The sequence below is a fragment of the Oxyura jamaicensis genome, chromosome 1, assembly GCF_011077185.1.
Source record: "Oxyura jamaicensis isolate SHBP4307 breed ruddy duck chromosome 1, BPBGC_Ojam_1.0, whole genome shotgun sequence".
NCBI lineage: Eukaryota > Metazoa > Chordata > Aves > Anseriformes > Anatidae > Oxyura > Oxyura jamaicensis.
The window spans coordinates 143,182,177-143,203,779 of record NC_048893.1 but is presented as its reverse complement, the minus strand read 5'-3'; the positions used below and the strand labels follow the sequence as shown (position 1 = coordinate 143,203,779).

Here is a 21,603-nt window from a genome sequence, read left to right as displayed (position 1 = left end):
ATTTTTTTTTTTTTTCATGAAACAACGTTTCAGTTCAAATCCAGTTCTATTATATTTGTCATTCATTGTTTTCTTTTTTTCTGTGTTGTTATTACCAGAGTATCTCTTGTGAATGAAGCTCATGTTCATATTTTTTGATGGTTAAGCTGGAAAACTTGCTTTCAAAGGATAGTTCAGATTCTGTAGAAAAATGTAGAATAAAGAGGTTAATTAACAGAATGCTCAACAATCAATCATCTTCAATTAAAATTTATCTATACTTAATGCAGTCACAAGTCTAAGGCAGTCTGTATGCTCTAGGGACAAGTCAAATACATAATGCAAATCCACCCCACTTCTCTTCATAACATTAATATTCATTCTATAAAATTTTCATGGTAGGTGAAGTTCTGCATTCTATTTTCTAACAGCAGCTCAAGATAGCAGTGTTTTGCTGTTCCTTGCAATTGTTTTCTTCATTCACTGAATACTTAGGTTTCTTGTTTCCCTGATCTGGCAAATACTTTGCCACCCGCTTACACTAAGTAGGTCTGTTGAATCCTATAACAGTGTTGGGAACTAATAAATGAGACAGCTGACCAAAAAAAGATGTTATCAAAGATAAATCCTTGGTGCTCAACATTCACTATGACTTTAGAGGCCACCTTAATAAAAGGCAAGGTGGGTTCCAATTGTCACATCTGGTGTCTCTCAGAGTAGAGGTGGAACTGGCAAGGATGTGCATTAAGTTCCATACTTTTAGCTATAGCTAAAACTTTGCTGATCTTACACTTCTGCAGTGACCTGCAGGAAGCGATCATTATAGACTGGATAACCAGTAGTGAATTTCAATGGACTGATTTTAAAAAGTTGTCAATTTTCAATTGTCAAAAAGCTTTGCTGGAGGTTAGTGTTCGGAGATACTAGAACTGATCACATGAATACACCTCATCTGCTTCAGTGAAAAACTAGCTTAAACTAGCTTAGATGTCTTTATGCTGCAGTGGATGAAAAATACACAGTTTGCTCTGCCACAGAAGTGATACCTCATAGAGAGGTGATGTTAAGCAGCTAGAAAGTGAAAAAGATGTTAAGTCCATGTGTTCTGCAGTGAAGGTCTGTCCATGTTCAAGGTGGCCCAAACACATCAGACGGTGTGCTAAAGAAACACTTGCTAAGTGCTGGAATTCATTTTATATCTTTCTGAGTGCCTCTGAGGTGATGTCCTGCACAATGTCCAAAATACGTAACAGCACTCTCTATATCCCATACATGATCTGAGGAAGGATCACCTTGTTCCAGAACAGCTGCCTGAACAACTATCTGTGGCTGCAGAACAGTTTAATGCAGAAAGGTTGCAAGAAAATAAGGCATTGTCATAAATGTCTGATAGTTTCCAGAACAGTTAATGGTCAATCACCTCACTTGCCATCATTAAGCAAGTAGCTTGATTGTTACTTGTGAACATGAGGCAAAACTTAGAGTTTTATAATGTGGGTTTGTTGTTTTTTAACTTATCTTTCTTAAATGTGTTTTTGGTCAGCTCTTTTTTTATTTCAGCTTTTGAGAGTGGAACAATTAACCAACTGGATAACTCATATGTAGACATAGGAAATAGATTATATAGATAAATTTTAATACACTGTAGTTACTCATCAGTCCTAAGTTACCTAATACTCCCTTTCTGAATACTTGTTTTGAAAATCAGATATTTCCATTTGCTGGCAAGGTCTGGACTGGGGAAAAATGTTGTCTTATGCAGTGAACTGTAACTGAAATTATCGATGCAGTGGCTATAAATCAAAACTCGGTAAACAATTTTGTTAACTGTGTAGACATTTTTCTCCACGCTTCAGGGCCTTACTACTGATTTCTTTTATGTTGACCTTTGCTCCTGTCAATTGACACTTCTGTCACTATCTGCCACTTTTCCATAACTGTTTACGCCCCTTATGCTGTCCTTTCTGCTGTATTTTCCAGCTATTCCACAAAGTGTCCTTCTTTCTCCTAAACTCTCCTCCTCTGAATGCCTTGAAGAGACATCTGAATAAGACCCCAGCTAAGGATAAGTGAACTCCACTTTTTTTTTTTTTTTTTTTTTTTTTTTTAATTTAATTCCTGAAAAGACTTAGAGATCGTATAAAGTGTTCATTCAACTTGCTTCCTCTTTCCTGCTCTTTCTTTCCCTTTTCTTTTTAAAACTAATCCATGTTAAGCTGCATTACTTTCTTCTCAGTGAGTTAAACCTTGGAGAGGATATGTTGAGGACTTTAGGAAATCTGGACTGAATTTTGTGCATAGATGAATTATGGTTTTTGAGCGAAAACAGGGTGAAAGACAGCAGCCTTACTTAATTAGATATGAATTTCTCCTGAAACAGTAAGAAAGTGTTCCTGTTTTTGCCATGCTTCCAAACAGAATGATGTGAAATACACTTTCTTTTCCTGTTTTGAATCAAAGTACGTTCTGAGTTGCCAAACAGAAGAATCAGCATACAACTAATGTTATTCCAAAGTAGATTTCTGAGTGACACTTTGAATTATGTATTCCCACTATTGTGTCTAACCCCCTTCCAGTCTCTAATTGTGGGTCCCTTTTCATGCATGTTAAGTAGTTTTTCATCTTGACTGAATTCTAATTTTATCTGAACCTTTGCAAGTATGTATGCTAATTGCAGAAAAAAATATTTTGCATTCATTTTGAAACTAGAACATATATTCAACAAAATGTTTCCATTTCATAAATGTGAAATTGCAACTACTCCCAGCTTTGTCACTCAAAAAGATCTTAAATGTTATACTTTATATTTGAGATACACATTAAATTTATCATTTATTTTCTGTAGTTTATAGAAGTGTTCTTGTTAATAAGACAAGAAACACTTAAAACATACATACGTTTATATTTCTAACACAAGATACAGAATAAAGTACAAGACAGGAGAATATAAGTTTTTTTTTTTTTTTTTTTTTTTTTTTTTTAAAGGCAATATTCTGGAGTAATTTTAAGGAATCGTGCAAAAATAGAGTTCCTTTTATTAATTTATTGAAGTTATCAAATATAATTCAATTTAATTTTATATATTTAAAATGATCCCACTCTACTTCTGATTACACACATAATAATAGGTATTATTTTAAAATGAAAAGAGCCTCAAAGAAGATAGCCTTCTAATTATTTCCTACCTGGTACTGAAAAGGAAGGACAATGAAATACAAATGATCACTTGAAGATTTAAGTGCTGAGATATTAAATGATTGGAAGTATAAAGGAAGTAACTAATTTTAAAGTCAATTTGAAATGTAATTGCCCATTATGCCATCAGTGATCTAGGCATACTATGATTTACCAATGAAAAATTCAGCCTTGTATTAAGAAAGAGAAGGAATGTCATTAGTTGCTACACCTCATTTGCATAGGTTTTCAGCAGAGATAACATGACGCAAGCTGGATGCTGTGCATTGTTCTGTACAATTCACAAGTTGTTTAGCTTTATTACAGAGCTTTAAATGTAAAAATAAATAAATAAATCTATTAACAAATGCATTACCTTTTGACTTGTTAATTTAGGTCCTGCTATTGCCTCAGTTCTTTCATAACTAAACTTCACCTAAAATTCTCTGGTGACTAGAAGTTATAGTGTTCATAACTATGAAAATATAGATGTCTTCCCAGTGAAATGTGACAGTGTGCTGCATTTCACCATTTCATGAAATCAAACACTTAACAGGGAAAATAAGGCTCTGGAACAATATTTTTATATGTATAAGAGGGATTCATAACTTTTTATAAGGAAGAACATCAATGTAATACTGGTGATAATGTTACTTGAGTATTGTGATGAGGTTTTAATGGTGGCAGGGGATCCTGACAAGAAGACACGGGCAGGTTGTCTGTTTCCATATGTCTATACTGCCAGTTTTTATATTTGGGAAAATTAACTCCAACATATTCTGTGATTCTGTGATATATACTCAAGTAGACTGCATGTTATAAAAGTTTCCAAGCCACAGTATTGAGTACAACAGTGATTGATAGATGAGAATGTGAACACTGTTCAGACAGTTAAATAGTAATTATAACCTATTTAAACTCCTTCCTTGTGAAATAACAGGTACATTTGAGCAAATATCTATATATCCATATATATCATATTTAACATATTTTGACCAAACCTATTCAGGGCCAAAAGGACAAGCCTAACTCCTTAACTGACTATTCCTGTAATGAAATTCTGAGCTATCAGTTCTAAAGATGTACTCTTCTGGCACCAGATATGTGAGACAGTATTTTGAATTGCACAATTAGCATAAAGTCAGCATAAAATCATAAAAGTCAGCCTGAAGAACTGAAGAACTTTTTTTTTTTTTTTTTTTTTTTTTTTTTTATGAGTAGTTAAACAGTTACAATCCTGGACCCATGATTGATTCAACTAACATCTCTTTCACCAGGTGATATAATAAAGAGAAGCTATATTATTTATGATTGTGGAACCACCTCATAAATATTCCAAGATTTAGACTATTTAGAATTCCAGATTTTTTTGGAAAAAATCTGGATTTTTAGAACCTTTGTACTAGAAACTGTAGGGCTTATAAACAGCCGCTTGGATACATACGGTCTTAAAAAAAAATGTTCAAAGGAACTTTTAATAAGAAGCATTTGCTTCTCCTCTGATCCAGCTGAAAAACAGCCTTTTATTTTTGGTAAGATCAGTATTTACTGAGATCAACAAACTGATCACCTGTGTGCCAGCATGGGAGGGATGGCAGGCACGTGTGGCCAAGGGTGAGCAGGAAGAACTTGCCCCATCAGTAGCAGTGACTTTTCAAATTGGCTTAAACTGATTATGATACTGTGACTCTGATGTGGTGGTAGCACCTTTCTCTGATTGAGTTTCAGTTCACTGAGCTTTGATGCATCAATGAGCCCTTCTCCTGAAGGTAATAGGGCTTCTGCCAGCAGGGTCTTTTATTCTCCTTCATAAACTGCCAATCCATTGCACTGAATTGAAAAAGAAATTAATCGATTGGTACTTAGCTGATAGGTTTAAGGAGTTTTCTTTTTTTTTTTTTTTTTTCTTTGTCTCTTTATTATTATTATTTTTGTCTGCCTGCTTTTTAAGAAATGTTGCCAGTGATTTCTCTGAAGCAACACTTGGAAAAGAACCCTACCTAAAAAATTCCCCCTCTCTTAAGTGTGGAGAGAAGTAATATGTGATGTTCCTCTGTCCAGGGAACTAAGGGCAACATTCTGTCTGAATAGTAAAGAAGAGAGAAACCACCTGAAACCCAAATGTTAAATAGTTCAGCTCAGAAGTGGCCTCTGTCTAGACAACAGAGTAACCATGGAGGTATGCACATTTTTTTTTTTTTTTTAATTTTTATTTTTTATTTTTCGCAGCAGTGCTCATTTCCTGAGTGTTTCCCAGTCAAAACATGTTGTGTAATGGCAAGAAAGCACATTGTACTTAACATTGTATCGACTGATTCCTTGGGAGGAAGGAATTAATGTGAGTTGTTAGTGAAGACATAGTTTGTGTCTGCTTCACACTGTACAGCACCACATCATTATATTTCCCTTGATGGTAGAATAGCAGACCCACCTTCTGGCCTCGTATGGCCACTCAAAGCGCCACAGTGGTAGCTGTGTTTGCCCAGTATTGCTGGGAAAAGGTAAGTGACATCAACCAACAGTGCAAAATGGCAGCAAATAAAAGAATGTTTTAAAACGAACATAGTTAGGGCGACTTAGAAAAGTATATTGCTCCTGTTGGCTGCTCTGCTTCTCAAAAAGAAATTTTCACCCCTTTGTCACGTGACAGAGCAGGAACTATGCCCGCCCTTCAGTTGCCACAGTCTCACACTTGGTGCACTGCCGTAAATATCCATCAGTTCCAGTTAAATGTAATTGCTGGGCCATGGGCTGGTGTGGTTGAGAACAAGCACCCTGGTTGTGCTGTAGGCATGGTAACCTCCCCAGAGAGCTGCAGCAGAGTTCTGGGGGCACTACCTTCTGAAATCATGCCAGCATGAATCACCACATTTCTTGGTGGTACCCTACTTCAAGGCACGCTTAGGAAGTTGGCTTGCTGTTGCTCACAAGTGAAATAGCCTTTTGTTCAACTCTCTTCCAGAGATTTAAGTTAGCTTTAAAGAGCCTGTGGCTTGGTCTCCAGCATTTCATGTGGCAAACAAATGGTATGTGTGGTGACCTGGACAATCAAATTTGCCTTCACATGGTAGGCGACTCATGCCTCCAGAGATCACATGTATTTTCTTACCCACTCTTTCTTTCTTTTTTCTGGGCCTTACCAGAAAAATAGCTCTAATGAATCCTTCTTCTGAGAAGGCTGGTATGTTCTCATAAGACCAGTGGTGTAAAAGGTTTATTTCTTAGTAAATTGCTGAAAAATAAGAGGCAGAACAAAATTAAAACTGACATTTTCTAGAGGCTTTCATCTGGTTCCTCTTCATTGGCAATTTAATCCATCCTGTTCATATATTACCTTTCCCATTAAGATGTTCTCTCTGAGTTGCCAATTTACTCATAATTTTAGACTGTACGAATCCATTTTGGCTTGTCTAAAGTTACAGTTAGAGCCAAATAGTATACCTATTAAACTTGGCAAAATATTCTGTCTTTGTCTCAGTGGGTATCAACCCTTAGGCCAACATCATTCAAGCTGGTTTATCTGCACCAGTGTAGGTACACCCTGAAACCCTAAAACAAAAGTAGAGAGTGAAGCTTGCACACCAGCTGTGTAATGGACTTTAGGACCTCTGCACAGTCATGTCATGTCCATTTGGTCCCGTTCTTGCCACTAAATATTTAGAGGAATGACAAGTGAACTGTACTATTAAAAAAGGCTACAACCTGTAGCTATCTGGTCCTTCACCATTCATTTTTTTCTCTGACCAAGATAGTAACCTCCTCAGGAGAATGGCAGTAGAGAACACCCAGACACTTTGCAGTAGAGTCAAGTATCTTAGTGCCAGTTTTTGATACAGGTGAGCTTAAAATAAACTGTCAGGTTTGGGACTTGATATGGTAACATGTGGACTTGCATTTGATCCACTTAACCCTTGTCTGGGAGGTGGTTTTCTGTCTGAGCAGTTGTTGCACAGGTCATGACGCTGCTTTTAATGGACTTTGTTTTGCAAACAGCAGCACACTCTGATAATGTTTTAATCTCCTAGATCCTCAGTATCCTTTCAGGAGAGGCACGTCTCTGTTTTCTCCCATTCTCCTTTAATCTTTCTTAGCTAAAACTGGCTTGGTTAACTTATCCTGCCAATACATGGCTATGGATGATATTAATTTCTAACACCACAGACAGACTTGGAAGAGGATACATGTTCACAAACCAAGGTCTTTAACTGGGGAGCAAGGATGATCAACCTTGGGCAAGATGGAGCAATTCCCAGCTACAGTTCTCCTTTCCCACCTTTACTGTGGGGATTAATAAATTCTGAATGATGTTGCTAATGGCTATGAATTAAAGACCAGGTATCAGTGCTGGGTTACTTTGACAGGTCAAAAACCTTTGTTTGCATGGCTGCTTCTGAAGAGGTCTAGCCCTTTTTGCAGTGGAGATAGTAAACTTGAAAGAGAGGAGAGAGCTAGACCAAAATAGGTGACTGTGAGCAGGAAGCATTACAGCCATGCCAGCTTCAGCCATTCCTGCTCCTGAGTCAGAGTCCTGTGTGAGCATGAGTCAAATCCCTTAATTGTTGCAGCACAACCACAGAAGATTTCTAGCTATAGCACCTTACTAAGGCTGCTAAGCAAAGCCTAATACAGGGGGGAAAAAAATCTGTATTTAAAAATTAAACAGCTGACAGAACTGAACCTTTTCAAACTGGAGCTAAACCACTTTAACATCTTGAAAAACTATAAACTTTGTACAGGTCTGCTTTAGTGAGGAAAAATATCTGAAGATATATGTTTAAAAACAAGTCACTTTCCTATATGTAACTTAAAAACAAACAAACAAACAAACAAACAAAACAAACAAACAAACAAACAAAAAAAACTTTCCCAGGCTTCACGCTGCTGGAACATTCTTAAAGTTCTTTAAAAAAATGCATCCAAATATGCCTGGATGCTGGCTTGTCACTCAGTGACAGCAGTCATTTCAGACATACACACACAGAGAGAATTGCATGTATAAAATCCACTTGAGCTAGTAGGATGAGTAGAAAACCGAAAATGAGTGGTGTGAAAAAAAAAATAAAAAATAAAAATAAAAAAAAGGGACAGAAGGAATGTAGTGATTTTAGTAGGCATGCACTGACTGTCTATTTTCTGTAAAGTACGAAGGGGTAATCAGGCATTTTTTGGTGACTTGGGGTCACCTAAACTTGAATGAGTTTTTCATATTCTCTTGATTCTGTTTTCCATATGCAAAACTGAGAGTTCTTGAAATGTATGTAAATAAGCATTATATACAAAGACGGTCCAGCCGTAGATGTAATGAATCCAAATAGATTTAGCCTTAGCTCAGTTCAGTGTTATTTTCCAAGCTCCTCTCTTCACATGCAAGAGTCATGCATTTAGAGCAGGCTGCCTGAGGTCATAGACAGGATTTAACGAGTGCAAGCCTGCTTAAGGAGGCCGATTTGAACTGAGTGGATACAGAGCCTTATTTATGACACAAACATAATCTGAATGAAATTGGTTTATGTCTTGTTCATGTTTAAGAGTACTGTGCTACCCTTATGCAATATTTGCATTGGAAAATAAGAGATTTGCATGGGAGTGAATCACTAAAATTATTCACAAGGCATTACAGGGCTTTACAGTGGATCTTTCATAAGGGAATCAGGGATAGATACTGTGGCACTGATTTCAAAATAAAATTTGTGTGCTCTCTGTGAACTTTTGTTAATTTCTTTTAGTAAAAAGACTATCACATTGAACTAAAAATACAAATTTTCTTATCTTTTGCATAATAACTTTTGCACCAGAAAGCTTGCAACCTATCTGCCTACAACGCGGTGTCAGTGCAAGCGCTGAACATGAAGAAATGATTTAAGCAGAATGAGAAAGCAACGTTTGGATCACATAAGGTCATCCCTTGAATAGTAGGATATTCTGCTAGCAGCTGGCACTGCTGAATCTGACCAGTGACTAGAAGGCATTGTGCCAGGAGCTAGGACTTAAAAAGATCTTCAGTCTGGGGAGCACAAAATTGAAATGGAGAGGAGCTGATCAGCTTTTTTCTAGTTTTAAAGATAGGTCAGGGAAGTGACTGAGGCAAGGCTTGATGGGGTTGGCACTTCTGGGTTTGTGTGTGGGGGAAAGCTGCACTGAGGTAAATTTAATTAGCTTTGAAGCCACTATAGTCACTGTAGTGCCTGTCTGTGTTTTGTACGTTCCTGGTATAGGAGGGTGTTTATCATTTTTAACGTCAGCAATATGTTCAAGATAAATCAGAAAAATCATTCTTACACTGCCATAGGAGTATATACATGAAAGTTTCCACTGGTTAAAAATAAGAGCCAAATCCACACCAGGAAGGATTTACCAGAATAGCCTTCCCAGTGAGCTCTCTTAAAACAGGGTTAGTCTGTACAAGCAAGTAAAATGCTTTCCCTATATAACGTACACCAGGGCAAAAGCACAAAATAGGCTGTACCACTTTCGTGCCACAATAATTGGTTTTCCCCTTAGGCTTCCATTGGTATAAGAAGGATGCAAGAGAAAGCACCTCACTGGTCATCTGCATGACTGCCAAGGTTACTTGTTACGCCAGCCTCTGTCTGTTTAAAATACTACAGCTTTTTTTTTTTTTTTTTTTTTTTTTTATATATATATATATATACTGTCACTATCAAGACTAGTCCTACATACAGCTACCACCAGCCACACGACTGTAATGCTGTATCCATATGGGGGGCTACTGATCATATTCTAATGCACAGTTAGCACACAGAAGAACATAGGTAACCCATGGTTTTGCAGAGATACCCTAATGGAGAGGGGTCTATTGATTTGGACTTTTCTCCACCACTAAAAAGATTAACTCATTTATTTTTTTCAACCTCAGAGAAACCAACGTGCGTCAGCTCTCCTGTGGTAAAACCACAGTCAAGATAAGGTGCTTTAATTTTGTACCGAGGTCAATTTTCCAAGGTCAATCCCAGGCAAGAGGACAGGGCTGACCTTGCTGAATGAACCTTGTGGCAAAATTAAAGTATCCAGCACTTGGCTGTATTTCCAGTTTAGCGTATCTATCAGTGATTTAAATGCAAAAATATCATATCTTTTTAGTAGCAAAGACTTAGTCTTTAAAATCTGCTTTTCCGTTCCCTCAGAAGCAATTCTGTAGTTCATCCTCCGCATAATACAGAGCACAAGGTTTATCAAAAGGACCCAAATTCTAAGTGCAATTGAAATTCACTGTTGGCGTCTGTATCTACGATAAGTCCTCTGAAACAGGGAGCAGTGTGTCCAGAGGGTTTCGTTATCCACGGTGATGCAATTTGCATTTGGAATAGTCATGTCTACACAGTGCTCTGGAATAGCTGTGTCTCCACTGCTGTTACAACACTGCTGCTTTGCATTCTTGGAAGATTCCACAGTTTATTGCTTTGCCCTTCTGTTTTTTTCCACGCTGCTCATTGTGAAATATCCCACCAGAAGGTAATGGAGTATTTCCCACGATTTCTCTCATTTCATCGCAATGTTAGAACTGAGCTGCATTTGCATTTTGCTTGCATTTGTTGGGCACCGGGCAAGAAGCACTGAAGACCACTAGGATGTTCCTGGTGCTATTTGTATATCTTTAGGGACAGGGACACGTGCATAGCTGAAACTGAGCAGAGACATCTGACTACACTAATGCATGAAATGGTGAGGCTCAATAGTGATGCAGAGCAGGGACAGCCAGCAATTTCAACAGGGTTTGAGGATATTAACTTTCAAGAGCCTTAAATGGAGAAATTGCCCTACAACTCTAAGAGTGGAACATGTCATAAGAATTTCTCTTGGCACAGTGAAATATAATCATCCATTTTCATCTGAAGTCTCACCATTCTCATTTGGTAATCATTTCTGTGGAGATAAATCCACAGGAAAAAAAAAAATGGTCAGGATTACCGTGAAGGAGTTATGTGCAACAACTAAGAAATTATCTGACTTATATGAGTTGGCAATGTGCAGGCATTTATTGATGAATGTCAACGTTTGGAATTAGCTAATTATGTTTAGGACATTAATATGACCACTATGGCTATTCTCGTTTCAGATCATACCTAACAGAAGGCAAGATTTTTCTATAATGTCGCAAAGACAGATGATCACCGCAGGAGACTTGCTAATATTAGAATAATGTGATGGATATGTCCAAGAAACCTACATTTTTAGAAACACTGGGCTACTTAATGCTTTTTTTTTTTTTTCCTTTAAGGGCAAATATAGAAATTGGAAGTGCTGTGATTATTCTTCTCTGATAGACTTAGTATGCCCATAGTCCCATCTTTCCCCCATTTATGAAGCCTTTCACTGGATGCTGAACTAAAGAAAGGCTCAATTATTTGAAATCTACTGGAGACTGTGCATTAGCAACACTGATAAACTTGATCTTGGATTGGCAATGTTTACCTCACATGAGAATTATTTCCTTTATGTTATGCAGATTTTTTTAGAGCAAAGTGAACAGGAAAACACCAAGACATTTTGAATAGTAGAAAAAGTAGTGGCAGTGCACTTCTCCATCTGGTCAGGAAGGCAACAGCCAGAGATGCCCTACCAATTAAATATGAAATGAAAGCAGATTTTTGAATAAAATTCATACCCTCTTGGGGCAGAAGTCAGGACATTTATATATAGAAAGGGTTTTAATATATCACATAGGGATTTTATTGAGTTCTGTAAAGCTTTTTATGTTGTAGAGCTGTGGTATGAAAATCATTTCAGAAGTTGTAAGGTAGTTAGGGCAAGAGAAAAGGGAACAATATTCTGTGGAACTATAGAAATAAATCCTTAGATAAATAAGTGAGCTTATGGTATCTCACACTATGCACATTTATTTTGTTGCTTTGCAATATGGAATGTGAAAGGACAAACTTGAACTTGCAAACTGGTGTAAAAAGCTGCCACCTCAGAGATTTACAAGTTGCCCAGGACCATGTCCATGCAGCTTTTGAAGCTCTCCAAGGAGGGAGACCCCACAGCATCTCTGGGCAACCTGTTCCAGTGCTCCATCAGAAGTGCAGCCTGGTGTTCAGAGGGAGCCTCCTGTGTACCAGGTTGTGCCCCTTGCCTCTTGTCCTGGCACTGGGCACCTCTTGAAAAAGCCTAGCTCTGCCTTCTCTGTACCCTCCCTTCAGGTGATCCTTTTCAGCAGAGCTGCTTTCCAGCTGGGTGGCCTCTAGCATGTCCTGGTGCCTGGGGTTGTTCCTCCCCAGGTGCAGGACTCTGCCTTTCCCCTTGTTGAACTTTGTGAGATTCCTTCAGCTCACTGCAGTAGATGCATTGTTAGAGAAAGGCTGACCGACACAGAAAGTGGTGGTTAGCCTTTGAAAAAAAAAAAAAAAAAAAAAAAGTGTATTTAGACAGTGCTCTGTCTCCTGCAAAGGCTGTTCCTGAAGTCCACAGCAATTTTTCTTCTCCTCTCTCCTCTTAACCATGCTAAATTTAACTTTCTTCAATTTCTCTTTTTTTTTTTTTTTTTTTTTAATCACTGTTGAGTTGTGTACATAAAATCAGTAAACATGCCATCCCTTGATTTCCTTTTCTTCTTGCATAGATTGGACAGGTGTTCATCCAGTGCAAACACCCATGGCCACAGTTGCTGCAATGTGGCATGGGTGGGAAAGATAAAAAGGAACAGGTTGTCATTGCCCAAGAAATATCCTCTGTGCCAAGAATAATAAAATATTGCTCTTTCCTTAATTGCTCAATATCCATTCCAAAATAGAGTATTATCTTTGCCGGAAGATTTCTTTTCTAATACCTGTAGGTCAGTATAGTCATCTGTTAAATAAACAGGATTCTGTATTCACCAAAGGTAAAAATTACTTAAAATCTCTGTAGATGTGTAGTCAAGTGTTAGGTGATTTACTTTATGATAACCCAGTCCAAAGCTGAAGCATAATGAAAATGTGCCAGGAAATTTATTCCGTCATTTTTTTTCTGTCATGTACCTGCTGTTAGAATAAACTTACATTCTACTCATTAGGCCATGCAAGAGTTGCCACATTGGATATGTATGAATCTGAAGTAAACAGCAGAACAGGATATAAAACAACAATGATGAAGAGCTGTTCAACAGATTTCATCTGAGGGTTGTTTTATATTTATAAGAAGTGGGACTGAGGGGATGATCACCTCCCTGGTCCTGCTGGCTACACTATTTCTGATGCAAGCCAGGATGCCATTTGGCCTTTTTGGCCACCTGGGCACACTGCCGGCTCGTGTTCCATAGTGGTGTTAGACACTGGCCATTCAAGGAGGATGACATTACTAATGAGGCTGTATACTCTACAGAGCCAGAGATGGATGGGCGTCTTGCCGTCCATCAGGAGAAACCAATAAAAGTGCTGTGTTTTTTTTTTCGGTGAAAACTACCCACAGTCAATTTAGTTAGGAATATGTCATTTGGGTCAAAAAAACAGAAATGACTAGACACCATTATGCACATGACAGACGCTGTAATGTTCCTACCTACAGAAGGTAGGAGCACTTCAAGCATGCTGTTCTCAGCAAAAGAGGCAGTGTGGCCATAACCAGGTGAGCACATGAAGGCTTCAATGTAAGTATAACCAATACTGGGAATCAGGAATCGGCTGCTAGCTATATAAATGGAAGAATTTACTTTATAATGGAAGAATGTACTTTATAATTGCATCAGCAAACTCAATTAGTCTTGAGATCTACACCGCTTCGATAGGTGAGGAGCCCTTGGCATTATGCTATATGCTTCAGAGGAATTCAAGCATTTGACATGGTTGCATAATTTGTAGCAAATGATATGTGTCTCCTGGCTTGCTTCCTTGAAGTCCTTGGTTATCAGAGAGACACTTGCATCAAGAACCTCTGATGTGCATGATGAGGTCTTTGGGGCATTTATTTGAAGGGCTGTATGCCAGGATTTCCTATCCACAGCGATACACAGTGAAAAAGAAAGTTTGAGCTGGTTAACAGGTTTTGTTGGCATAGCTTGCAAAAATAGAGAGGAACTGGTCAACATTGCAAATGCCTTACACATAAACTATTTTGTTTGAAAGGTTTCTACGTCCCTTGGAGGAGACAAGTACTTAACATCAACAACAGGAAAGATATTTTCTAACATTGGATTTTCACTTGCATAGAGTTCATTTGTAATGTATTTTTATTACTAGAGGTCTCTTACTTGCTAATCCAATAACTTTGTTCAAATTACAGGCTTAATAAATATATTGATGGTTATCAAAAGTATCTTGGAGAACCCAAGAGTTAATTTTAAAACCTGCGATACAAAAGCCAGTTCCTTTCAAGGATTTCCTGTCTCTTCATCACTAGAGCAGAATTGCCAAATGCAAAAGAAATTCTTCTCCCACTAGCCAAAGCCTTTTGAAGTGATCTGTGTGCCTAACTCACTATTGCACACTCTCGGAATGCTGAAGTCTTTTGCCAAATGGATTGGTAGGCTAGACAAGAGTTATTTGAAATCAGCTTCAACACATCCCATCGCTTCAGATAGCTCTCTTACAGATTATTCATGCCATTATGGTTTCTTTGTAGAAGAAAAAAAATCCATTTTTTACTTTAAATTTTAAACACATTTTAGAACCTAAAAAACTGTAAAAAAATCAAAGTGTAGTAAAAGTAATATTTAAGTAAAGCAAATAACAATTAAATTAATTTGTTATTTGAAATAGAGAATGCTTTCTTAATTTGTTTAGTATTATTTGTTTGACATATAGTAACCTTAAAGATCAGTAGCATGTATTTATAATTACTTAAGTGCAAAGCTGTTTAGTCAAGAACTTTAAGTTCTTTCATAAAATTTAACTAAAATAATAAAAAACTCACAATCCCAGTCCACTTTGTCATTTTTGTAAAGAAAAACAATGGTTTTAAGTAATTTTTGGTAGCTTGAATATGCACAGGTGCAGTTGCTTGTTCAAATTTTTCTCATGATTATATAAAAATATTATTTTTTTTTTCAGTGAGGAAAAAAACCTGCAGTATCGATGATCAGATGTATATCTGTTCAGTGCAAAGAACGAAATCAGGACTAATCATCCTGGTCTCCCTTTATTTTCAGTGGGGGTGGGGGGGGCGGTGAGTGGGGGGAGGAAGACACTTTAAGGCATGATTCATTCCATTCTAACGTAAGCATCCAAAATAGGTCAGATTAATTGAGCTCTAAAATGTCTGTTTTTCTCTATGGACAGAGGCATGGTCACCCTAGGGAATGGCTAGTTTAGGTGTGGTTATTTAGTTATCAAGTAAGGTGAGATGATTTCCACCCCATGTAACTGTTGTAATCAAGGACAAATATCTATAAAGAAAGAAATGGTGTCTCAAAAAGGTTTCTAATATAATAATACATGCTAAAGCTCTTGTTCCACATTCCCTACAATGCCCTAGATATTCTAAAGCTTGTAACTTGAAATTTCTATCACAAAGAAAAACATATTGTAACACTGCGTTATCCTTCATTCTGACTTACAAAAGCAATTGGCCACTAAACTTGAAACTAGCACTAGCCAAGAAGTACATGGCAGTGATCTGATTAAAGATGTGCACGCAGAATTCAGTGTTGAGTCATGAGTACGATAATTACTGCACAGAACAGCACAGTAGTGTGGGTATATATGCATGTACATGTGTGTATTTACAATAGAATGGTGGAAAGGCAATTAAAGGTAACAACTGTAGTTAAGAAAGCAACTGAAAGCCAACAGACCCATAAATTAATAAACATCATACATTAATAAATGCAGTATAGCATTATGCAAACTATATCTACGCAAATGTAGGGATAAAGATAAGAACATGTCTGTGCTTCATGTAGGACTATTCAGGACAAAAGAAATCCTAGTGATGACACAGTTCCATTGCTAGCTGTGGAAAAGAAATACACATTCAGTGAATATTTCTGATTTTTACTTAGAAATGAAAATAGAGTCTGTATGGCTGAAATGACATCTATTCTGACATTCCTCTAAGTGGATGGTAAAGAGCATCTATTAACTTTTTCAGTTGGCAGGACTGGATAACTTGATTTAAAGCATTTAATAGAAATCTTGTACTGGTGCTTTCTGACGAAAAGTCTTGGCATACTGGAGAAGTCCAAGGGGCCTAGAATATCTAATGCTATGCAGGTATTTCAAAAGTGTAAACAGGGTAATTGTAGATGAGTTAACTTGACCTTGGTTCCGTGTGGAAGAATGGAACAGCTGATATGGGACTCTATCCATAAGGAAACAAGACATGGTAACATAATCACTGCCAGGCAGCATGATTTTATGCAAAACAGGTTAAGTTAAACAAATGGAATAGTATTTTTATGAGGTCAGAATTTTGATTATTCGATTTGTTTAATAAAGGTAATTATGTTGACAAAATAATGGCTTTCAGACTCATGTGAAGCATTGATATTGGATAACATCCTGATTAAAATATTAACATCAGAGCAAAATCAAGAAGATATTTATTAAATGAGATTAAGCTGTATAACTTGGACATTCAACATGTAATTGTTAACTAAAACCTACCAAGTATCACCAGCGCAGTGATCAAGAGAGAAACGATGAGGAGAGATTACAAGCAGGAGGTAATCTGAGATGACTTTCCGGCTAAGCAGAAACAATATGGATACTAATATTGCCAATTAAAGGCCATATATTTTGGGAGGAGGACATATAGATTGCACCTGCAGGTCTGAGAAGTGTAATGTCTCTGAAAAAAATGGGAGGGCAATGGCTGATAGTCAATTTTTTAATGTAAAATGACATGAAGTTGGCTAATGTAATTACTCTGGAACGGGTCAGAGATGGTCTTCTAATGGGACAATGTTCAGACCAAAATAAGCTCTCCACAGAGAAAGGCAGAAACAATGAAAGCTACCACTCAACAGCCACATTTTACTCTGCTTTGAAATATATGAACAGAGCAATTCATCTGGGATACACTGTGAACACAGTGGAAGAAGAAATGGTTAACAGGGGTTATGTACATCTGCATAAGTAAGTCACAGAACAGGAGGGAGTATTTCCTTGCTGTGTCTGGGGAAAGGAGACTTTGGCTACATTATTTGTAAATAAGACTGCACAGGTTTGCTAACTTTTTTTTTTTTTTTTGTGGCTTTTTGTTTGTTTGTTTGTTTTTGCTTGTTTGCTTGCTTGTTTGTTTTAAAGTTTTTGATATTTAGTAAGCATAAAGCAAGTCTCAGAGGGAATCAATAAACTCTAGGCAGCGCTGAAATTTCTGAGATATTTAATGGGAGACATGAGTTTCCTGCTTATTTTCCTGTCTCTTGGTCCCCAGAGTTTTGCTGCATGGAGGTAGAACAGTCCCCTGGTCCCTTCCAGGCCAGTCATCGTTGTCATGAGAAGACAGACCCACCTGTTCTCCCTATCTCCCTCCTCCAGGAGCATCAGAGAAATGCTTTCTCTGCTTTCTGCATTCCTGGAACACTTTGAAAGGGAAAGAGGTTAAAGAATTGCTCTAAGTCTCACCCCACTTTTTGTTTTGGAAAGGAGAAAGCACATAAAAAAGTGGTTTGATGCTAACTTGTGGAGATATGTCACACATTTGTGAGAATGCATGCAGCTGGTCGAGGACCCTCATCTCTCATTATTGTCCAGTCTCCACAGTCAGGGTTTCAGATAGAAACCAGAGAGCAAGAAGAGGCCACTCAAGATTTAGGTCTCATTTCTACATGGAACCAAACCTCAAGTCTCAGCTTGGGACGCTGAAGGTCCCTGGGATTTGCCAATCTGGTACAATAAGGTAGGCTACTGGAGGGAAGCAGATGCAAAGCTGAGGAGAAATAAATGGGGAGATGCATATCTGTTGGTATTCCTCAATGCCAGTGGATAAGATAGTAGTGATGTCTGGTAGTGTGATGGGGAATCAGAAACGTACATTGGGTGATGTTAAGAGCCCTCACGCTGCCCTGCAACAGGAACACATACCCCATATGCCCAAGGGTGCAAAGTCACTCACTGCATTAAGTTTCTTCAGCCTCTCCTCTCTGACCTGACATGTGAACCTGTATCTGATCAGTAAAATAAGGGGGGTTTTCATCATCTGCGTCTAGCACATCAGATCATGGAGCAGAGGAGTGTGCAGCAAATCTGTGTGAGATGTGGGCCAAATGGAGACAAGGGTCAGGCAAGAGCAAATGTAGAAATCCCATGGTTAATGCATGAGACAGACTGGGAACAGAGAGGCAAATATGGAACAGGACTAATATCAGGGCTGGGAGGCAGCAGGAGTCAAAAATCACCTAATCTAATAATCACCAACATTCCTATGATTCCATAGGAATGAAGTTCAGTATAGACAAAAACAGATACAAATGGACAAGCTACCTCTGGATAAAGCACCAATGAACCAGCAGCTGGAATACCACCCCTGCCCCTCAGCATCTTCACCACTGTACTAAAGACACTTCTGGCTTCTGTTTTTAATCCCCCCTTCTAAATAGCCTGTAATTCTGCCCTTTCTAAAACAATGACCCAACAGCTGGTGCCTTCCTTCTTTCTCTATCAACAAACAGTTTGTGAGGATGGAGAGGGAAAAAACAAAATGTCTTCATTTTGCTCCTCTCTGGCTTCCCTTGCTGGCTAAGCATCTGTCCCACAGCTGTTGCACCGCACTCAGAGAGCAATGAACAACTTTAAAGTACAGATGTCTTCCAGTTTTCTGATTTTCAGCAAAATTGTTAGGGTTTGGCCTCATAATGCCTAAAATGTTTCCTGAAGCTTTTTTTTTTTTTTTTTTTCCTGATAAATTCTGAACTAGTCACCTTGTATCCATCCACACAGGCAAGCAAACAATGAATGTATTTCTCTTAGCCATCTAGAAGGTAGGGGGCAAGTGTAAGTTAGTCCTCCAGAGTCCCTGTAGAGCAAGCAGAGAGAGACATTTATTTTCTGATGGAAATATGTCATGCTTATTTTAGGCTGTCATTTTGTGATCATTAATACCAGAGCTGAACACAAATGGACAGAAGCAATACAAAGCATATTTTGAACATTTCTTTTAACATACGCTGAATGCTTTTGTTAAATGAGCAGAGCACAGAGTATTGAACCCACAATAGCATGAAGGATTCAAGCTGCCTATAGAATCATCAAAGATGCCCAGCCTGGCATACAGCTGAGCGCTGAGAGTGGATGGTATCTGATTAGGCATAAACTTCCTCGTACAAAGTTAATGTCGTAACTCTTTGTAAAAAAAGACAAATTAGTAGTTGCAATTGTACAACCAATACCTACATTACTTAGCTACATATTATATCCTCCAATATTAACAGGAATATAAATCCAGACTCGCTATACTGTGAATATACTCACTGTAAGGCTTCAGATCTACCAGCAGAATGGATGTGTGACTCTCCCTTCATCACTTTATGAGGAACTCTAGAGGTTAAAATGCATTAGCCATCTGTACTGGGTCTGTCTGGGATGTTAACTTTCCCTGCAGCAGCCCATACAGTGCTGCGCTCTGCACTTGTAGCTAGAACAGCAGTGGTATCACACTGGTGTTGTGTCTGCTGCTGAGAAGTGCTGGCACAGCATCAGGACTCTCTCTGACCCTCCTAGGGGGTGGGCAAAAAAGTGAGAAAGAAATATCAGCAGGGCAGCTGTCCTAAACCAACCAAAGGGATATTCCATACCATATGATGTCACACTCAGCAATAAAAGGTGGAAAAAGGAAGAAGAGGGGAGGGGTGGGCTCTCATTGCGAAAATGTCTGTCCTCCTCACGAACACTGGCTACGTGCGTTGAGGCCCTGCTTCAAGGACGTGGTCAAGCATCGCTCATTTGTGGGAAGTAGAGAGTAATTTCTTTCCTCTGCACTTCCACATAGCCTTTACTTGTTTTGTTTAGTTATTCCCTTTCCCCCTCCCTCTTCCCCTTTCCCTTTTTTTCCCTTTAGTTGAATTGTTTAATTAATAATAATATTTCCTTAATTATATATAAATATATTTATTTTTTTTTTCCCTCTTTGATTAAATCATCCTTATCTCAACCCGTGAGTTGTTCTTTCCTTTACTTCTTCCCCTCCCCATCTGAGAAGGGGGAGTGAGAGAGCGGTTGTGGTGTTCAACTGCCTAGCACGGTAAAACCACCACACCATCCAACTTTTAGATAGATAGCTGGGATGAATTTGACCTCACCAGACATACAGAGGGATTCAGTCCAGCTGAGCTTATGGCATCTCTTCACTTAGGGATATAACTTAATGGCCATTTGAGGTCTGCATAGGAAGACTTAAATATTATGCTGTAGTTCAATGACAAGTTGTTTGTGCCATGGAGGACATCAGATCCCTGAACCCCCAACAGTTTGCTTTAAAACCCATGTTGCTATAACAGATACAACTTGAATTATGAATATCTATTTATAACTGACTCATGAGACCTAAGGAAAAAGTATAAAATTTGTCCAAGAAAACCAATGTGCTTGCTGAGAGAAAAGAGGTCATGTACACTGTGATGGTTTTCAACAGCTGTAACATCACTTGTAGACATGCAGAGTAGAGCTGCTGCATTTATGTAAAGTGCCCCCAGACTGTACAGCCCTAAAAAGTGTGTTCTCCTGACCTTATTCATAAAAAGGGACAGAAATTAATTTACTGGAGCTAATTAACTTGAGACAAAATATTGTCAATTCTGTTGGCTTGTTCTCAAAACGAAGGGAACCTCATCAATTGTGTGTTCCTGATTCCTACTGAAACAATTAAAAGGGAATGCTTTAAGATTTTTTAAAATTATTGAGTCCAACTGGAGGCACGATATTTCTTTAAAGTAATATGCAAATTTGATGTGTGTGTGCAGCGTAGTTACGAAGTTGAACCTGCACATGGAAAGAGCAAATCAAAATGAATTATTATTATTATTAAAAGACAGCCTTCAGAAGTGAGAAGTTCAACAATCTGCTTTTTCCTAACTGAAAGTAAAAAAGTAACTAAAATCATTAAGTCATTAAATTGGGTTGCAAAATTATTTCAGTATTATCAGTCTAAAGGATTAGTAATGTGAGGATGTCTGAGTGTGAATGCTTTGAGGATTGCGATTTTCAACTTGCTGGTATTTCTTTAAATGTAGCCAAGGCAGGAGAGTGGCAGACAACTGTTGTTTTTAAACTTGATAATCCTGCAAGAGTATCTAGATCGCTTACCCGCAGGCATTTTTCAGCAAATGTTCAATTAACAACTTGACAGCCATCCACTGACTTTAAAACTATCTGATCTTTTCACAATCAATACCTCGCGTCTGTGTAATTTATACCACTGCGATGCAGTTAGATGTTTAGCACATTTGCTGTTCTGACGTGTTTCTAAACAAAGTAAAAAAGGTCCTGTGGTTACCAGGAGGGACACTATCCCAGGGCAGCGTTGCAGAGGAAACTACGGGGCAGATACATCAGCTGGGAAAGGTAAAACAAAGGCCAA

The 21,603-nt window shown here is 38.1% G+C and overlaps 1 long non-coding RNA gene across 1 annotated transcript; it reads right to left on the bottom strand.

The window, feature by feature from the left end:
* Positions 1-17: 17 nt before the first annotated feature.
* LOC118162047 lies at positions 18-12,197 on the bottom strand. The gene is made up of 3 exons (XR_004748267.1): positions 12,058-12,197; positions 6,294-6,385; positions 18-180 (listed from the first exon to the last, which is right to left on the bottom strand). It is a non-coding gene; the product is annotated as an uncharacterized LOC118162047 (long non-coding RNA).
* Between the last annotated feature and the right edge of the window lie 9,406 nt (positions 12,198-21,603).